Here is a 5,409-nt window from a genome sequence, read left to right as displayed (position 1 = left end):
CTCTCTCTCTCTCTCTCTCTCTCTCTCTCTCTCTCTCTCTCTCTCTCTCCTCATCCCTCCCCCCTCTCTCCCTCCCTCCCTTCCTCCTTCCTTGCTACCATAAGGTAAATAAACTTCTACTACATATTTACCTCCCTCGTGATGTACTCTGCTACTACAGGCCAAGGAAAGAGGACCGTATGACCAAAGACTGAAATCTGAAGCAAGAAGCCAAAGCGAGTCTTCCTCTCCCTCTAATTTATCTTGGGTATTTTGTCATAGAGTCAGAAATCTAACACTTACTTATTCATTACTTAATTTTGCTTTACAACATGCGACCTTAAAAATCCTTACTGTCATTTTGGTCAATAGATAACTAATTGCTATATAATGATGATGTTATCTTTTTAAAAAAATCAAGCTTCCAAACATTATGACATTTCTGATGATTTTCCTCAAATCAAACTTGAAGACTTAAAAGTGTTTTTTAATGTATTTGCTTTCTGTGATGGTTTGTGTATACTTGGCCCAGGGAGTAGCCCTATTTGGAGGTGTGGCATTGAGTAGGTGTATCACTGTGGGCCTAAGACCCTCACCCTAGATGCCTGGAAGCCAGTCTTCCACTAGCAGCCTTCAGATGAAAATGTCAACTCTCAGTTCCTCCTGCGCCATGCCTGCCTGGATGCTGCCATGTCCCCATCTTGATAATACTGGACTAAACCTCTGAACCTGTAAGCCAGACCCAATTAAATGTTGTCTTTTATAAGACTTGCATTGGTCATGGTGTCTGTTCACAGCAGTAAAACCCTAAGACAGAGACATTATTTTATATATATCTCAGCCCTGCCTCTAACTCATTATGTACTCAAGGATGACATTGAATTTTTAATCCTCTTGCCTTAATTTCCTGGTTCTGGAATCAAAGCATTGATCTCTATGTGATTTTGATGGGGCTAGGTGTCTAAGCCAGAGCTTAGTGCATGTTAGGCAAGCATCTACCAGTTGAGCTATATTCCAGGCCCTATTTATTAGATCTCACTCTGTTGCCCAGGCTGGCCATGAATTTGTGAGAATCTTCATGTCAGCCTCCTGAGTGCTGGGATTACAGGTATAAATCAGCATACCAATATATAACAAGCCCCTCCCCCATCTCTCTCCCTCCCTCCCTCCATCAGTCCCTCCCTCTCTCCTAAACTTTGAACTGAGTCTGAGATTCCCCAGAGAATATCTAAAAAAATCTTAATGGGTTTGCTCTTTCACTCTGGAAAACAAAGAGTAAACCAATCAGGTATTTGATTTGCTAAATTATGAAATTTTGTCAACTGAAAACTGACGCTTGCCAGGTGTGGGACACACTTTCATAATCCAAGCACTAATAAGGCTGAGGCAGGAGGATAGTGAAAGAGTTTAAGCCTAGACTGACTACAAAGCCCTGTCTCAAGAACAATCACCATCACAACAAAGATCGAAGCTTGACTTGTCTGTCACATCTGCACAAATAGATGCTATCAATACAGGTGGGTTTGAAATGAATGCTTCAGTCTTTCCTACCCATAATCTGCCCTGGTATAATGTTATTATTAGCAAGTAGAGTTACTATTTTAAGATGGCTTATGTCACAGAAATAACCATTTTCCTCATTAATTGTGCTGTAATGAACTCTCTTTGGTTCTTAATTGTGACTATTTTTAAATCCTCCGTCACTCACTGGCAGACGCTGTCTTACTCTGACTCCCCTCAGAAAGCTTTGGAGGAAGCAGCTGCAGCAAACGCACTTAATCTTCAGTTTGATTCACGAGGAAGACTCTCGCAAGTGTCTTGATGTACATGCATCCACGCATTGTGCCACTCGGGGAAGCTTTCTGCAATGCTAATGTTGAAGCTGATGGATTCATAGATCTGCCCCTGAGTAAGCTGATGAGAAATGAGAGGGTTTACATCGACTGATGGGCTCTGGAATCGCCTTGGAGACAAGCCTAGATTTGATTAACTGAGATGGGAAGACCCATCCCAAATACAAGTGGCACAATTCCATCAGCTGGAATCTCCGATGGAACGGAAAGGTGAAGGTGAGCTGAGCGCAGACATTCACCACTCTCTGCTTGTTGGCAGCAGGGGCAATGCGAGCAGTCACACTCGACTGCAGAGCCATGCCTGCCCAGCTACAGTGGGTGTACCCCCAATCTGTGAGCAAAGCGAACGCTTCCTTCCTCAAGTAGCCTTTGTGAAGTGTTCAGTAAGAGTAATAAGAAAAGTAACTGCAAGAATAGTTCTAACTCTCCTGGCCTTTCTATTTAAACGTGGATACCTCTTCGGTGCTTTCTCTTCCACATTTGAGGAATTTGTTTCCTCTGTTCTCTTAAGCTATCAACCATTTACGGTAAGCTGATAAACTATTCCTTCTTCTCCCCTTCTTCCTCTTCTTCTTCCTCCTCCTCCTCCCCCTCCTCCTCCTCGTCCTCCTCCTCCTTCTCCTCCTTCTTCTTCTCCTCCGGCATCACCTCTCCTGGCTGCTGCTTTATTAAAAGTCCAAAGGGGCTGACTTAAGAGACAGTTAAAGATTCTTGCTGCAGAGTCTGACAGCCAAGCTCAATCTCCAGAACCCACGTGGTAAAAGGAAAGAACACCTCCCAAAAGTTGATTTGTTTGGTTTGGTTTCTAAAGCTTTTCCTTGACCTCCATATGTATGTTATGGCACACACACTCACAGATATACGTTACAAGCAGCACATTTGAATGCATGCTTTCTCACACACATTAAATGAATAAATGAATAGATAAATAAATAAATAAATGTTTTTAGAATCCGAAGAAATTTGAAAAGAACTTAAATTGATGTCTCACCCCTGAAATGACAGCACTTGGAAGACTGAGGCTGGTGGGTTGCCATGAGTTCAAGGCCAGCCAGGATAATATGGCAAGATCCTGCTTTGGAAAATGAAACAAAACACAGCAAAACAAACCCCACCCACTTGTCAATCACTATTTTTATATTTATGTGTCAATAAACAGGCCAAGCAAGTATAGTTTTTCTGTATCTCTGACAGAAATGGCATTTATATTTCTGTCATATTCTATACTTCTGTATTTACTTAGGGTTCCTATCGCTGTGATGAGACACCATGACCAAAATCAACTTGAGAAGGGAAGAGTTTATTTCACCTAACAATCTAGCAGAAGCATTTTCTCAGTTGAGGTTCCCTCTTCTAAATTGACTCTAGTTTGTTTTGTGTTGACATAAACGTAGCCTGCACACTTACCATGCTAAACAATAGCATACCTGTGTATTTGTCAAGTTCTAGACACATTTGCTTAAAAACTCTCCTTGTAGATTGAGTCCTGCCATTTATTATATTTTCTTTGGTAATTGATATTTGTGAATTTTCTCTCATCTTTCTGATTTGGCATGTCTGTGAACAAAGACCTGATTGCCTGGGTCTGTATTGGCACAATAAAAAAAAAAATCCTGGCAAGATGAAACTGGACCCTTCTGTGCTCTGCTGGAGAAATAACCATGACGGTGACACTATTCTGCCATTGCCAAAGATGCTTAAACTACAAACCAGGAAATCTGTTGGCTTGCCACTCCCTGTCCCGGGTCCACTTTCTGAAGATGCTTTATTTCCATTGTCAAGAAATCATCTGATTCATGCTCTCAGGACTCAAAAACTGGATTTATAATTTGTTCTAGCCACTAACTTTGAGTGCAGGAGTACCTGTGTGTGTGCATGTGTGCATGCGTGCGCGCATGCATGTGTCCCTAAAAATGTCCCCCTTAAGTGTCTTGACTGTTAGCACCATGAAGCAACCAGCATAGTGGTGCCCTGCACCCTCTCGGGAGACCATCTTCCCAATGAGACACGGCGGTTGGTTTAGATGTCCAGCTGCCAGGCTGCCTCAGTACGGGGAACAGCTCACATTTGACCACTTCTACCTATTTGTCTTCATTCTCCCTTTGTTTCTGCCCCTTTGAGGATCTCCCATCACGTAACCATCAACCTGAAGCTCTCTCCCTTTCTCTTTGCAAATACCATCTCGGCTCTTTTCATTACTTATATTTTTTCATTACATTCATTCATTTATTTGTATACATGTGTACATGTGTGTGGATGCATGAATGTCATTGAGCATATGTGGAAGTCAGAGGGCAGCTCTCAGAAATTCTCTCGTCTCACAAAGTGGGTCCAAGAATCCTACTAGGTCATCAGACTCAGCAACAAACACTTTTATCTAATGAGTCAACTGACTGACTGTTTTGTTGGTAGTTGTTGTTTGTTTTGTCTTAAGATAAGTTCCTGGGCCGGGTGGTGGTGGCGAACGCCTTTAATCCCAGCACTTGGGAGGCAGAGGCAGGCGGATTTCTGAGTTCGAGGCCAGCCTGGTCTACCGAGTGAGTTCCAGGACAGCCAGGGCGACACAGAGAAACCCTGTCTCGAAAACAAACAAACAAACAAACAAGAAGATCCTGGGTAGCCCATCAATAGGTAGCAAAGGATAACCTTGAGCTCCTGACCTTCCCGTTTGCCTCCACATTCCAGGTTCTAGGACCACATTCTTGGCTGCCATTCCAGCTCCAACTTAATCCTTAGCATAGGAAAGTTTTTGGAAGGGAGAGAAAACGTTTCAAGGGAAGGGGTGTCAGGAAATGGTAAAGGGTCCAGAATACGCTATCCTAAAGTATGCCTCCTTGATATATGGATTCCTTTGTGCTAAAACGAGTTAGGAACTGGAAAATGATCAAATGAACATGTCACCCTATAGCTGACCACTGTACATGGCCACCCTTTTGGCCTGTTTCCCATGTTGTGATACAGCTAGGCGACCCCATCAAAGCATTGGTACCATGCTATTAGAACACTTTAGGCATCAGGATCACAAAGCAAATAATCCACATTACTTTATAAGTAACCTTGGGATTCTGTTATATCAATATAAAATGGATCCAGAGCAGGGTGTGATTGGCACATGCCTGTAATCCTGGCACTTGAGACATGGAGGCTGGAATATTTTGAGTTCAAGGCCATACTGAGCTATGTGAGACTCTGTCCAATAAACAAACAAACAAACAAACAAACAAACATCAATATAGTCTTTATCATCTGGCCACTACCTCTTTAAGTCTCCTCTTCTTTATCTTCTTCTTCTTCCTCTTCTTCCTCTTCTTCCTTTTCTTCTTCCTCTTCCTCCTTCTCTTCTTCCTCTTCTTCTTCCTCTTTCTCTTCCTCTTTCTCCTCCTCTTCTTCTTTGTTTGCTCCTTCTTTTTCTTTAATAAACCCTTCTAAATACATAATCAAAATATCCTTCTTTTCTCTTGTTATCCTGATCTTTGTCAGTTTAATTTAATTTTCAGAGTCCTGAGAGAAGAACCTAAGAGAGTGTCCTGGCTAGTTTTTATGTCTACTTGAAACAAGTTAGAGTCATCTGAGGGAG

The 5,409-nt window shown here is 42.3% G+C and overlaps 1 long non-coding RNA gene across 1 annotated transcript in view; it reads right to left on the bottom strand.

Moving 5' to 3' along the window:
- The window catches only part of LOC114632515, a 9,384-nt gene extending 4,249 nt beyond the window's left edge, over positions 1-5,135 (bottom strand). The window contains exon 1 of the long non-coding RNA XR_003713103.1: positions 5,090-5,135. This is a non-coding gene — a long non-coding RNA (uncharacterized LOC114632515). The remainder of the gene's footprint in view (positions 1-5,089) is intronic.
- Positions 5,136-5,409: the final 274 nt, after the last annotated feature.

This window comes from Grammomys surdaster, unplaced genomic scaffold (genome assembly GCF_004785775.1).
Source record: "Grammomys surdaster isolate TR1022 unplaced genomic scaffold, NIH_TR_1.0 373, whole genome shotgun sequence".
In the NCBI taxonomy this organism is placed as follows: Eukaryota; Metazoa; Chordata; class Mammalia; order Rodentia; family Muridae; genus Grammomys; species Grammomys surdaster.
This window is presented reverse-complemented; position numbering and strand designations above follow the sequence as displayed.